The sequence below is a fragment of the Otolemur garnettii genome, unplaced genomic scaffold, assembly GCF_000181295.1.
Source record: "Otolemur garnettii isolate 467f Iridium unplaced genomic scaffold, OtoGar3 scaffold00012, whole genome shotgun sequence".
Lineage (NCBI taxonomy): Eukaryota > Metazoa > Chordata > Mammalia > Primates > Galagidae > Otolemur > Otolemur garnettii.
In genome coordinates, this window is record NW_003852407.1 from 6,353,179 (window position 1) to 6,353,911 (window position 733).

Here is a 733-nt window from a genome sequence, read left to right on the forward strand (position 1 = left end):
TACCACAGACTGGGGCTTAGAACGAGAGGGCTTTATTATCATCTTGCTGCTGTAAAATGTAGAAGTCCAAGATCAGGGTCTCAGTAGGACCATGTTCTCTCTGAAGGCTCTGGGGAAGGATCTGCTGCAGGACCCTGTCCCTAACTTCTGCTGGTTTCCCAGCTGTGGTGGCATCAGGCATCCTCCTGTGTGCCTGTCTGGGTGGTACTGGCATAAGAACACTGTCCTGTTGGATTAGGGCACACCCTCATGACCTCTTCTTAGTTGTTACATCTGTAACAGTCCAATTTCCAAATAAGTTCACATTCTAAGAGACCAGGTTAGGACTTCAACACATTAATTTGTGTGTGAATATGGGAGAAAACAGTTCAACTGATAACACAAAGCCTTCTGCTCCCCTCCCTGAGTCAGTCCACACAACCTCATCCACCAAATTCTATCTATCCCAAGTCACCTCAGGCTCCTCCTCCCTTGTTCAGCCATTAGCAGATTTTTCTTGAGCCACAGTATGGTGCCCACACCAAGGACCATCTGACAAACATCAGTCCCCTGCTCCCAGGTGCTGGTGTCTGGCAGTGGCTTGCTTGGTCCATTTTCCCCCTACTCACTCAACAAATATGTCTTATGCTCCTCTCAGGATGATAAGCACCTCTAAAGGAACATTTTTAGATGAGCCACCCATTCCAAATCCCCAAGCTAGGGCACATGAGGCAGGGGCTATGTCCTGAAAAGG

The 733-nt window shown here is 48.3% G+C and overlaps 1 protein-coding gene across 1 annotated transcript in view; it reads left to right on the forward strand.

Annotated features, from left to right (window-relative positions):
• LOXHD1 (lipoxygenase homology domains 1) overlaps nt 1–733 on the forward strand; it is a 164,623-nt gene that overhangs the window by 136,506 nt on the left and 27,384 nt on the right. The gene's annotated exons all lie outside the window — the stretch shown is intronic.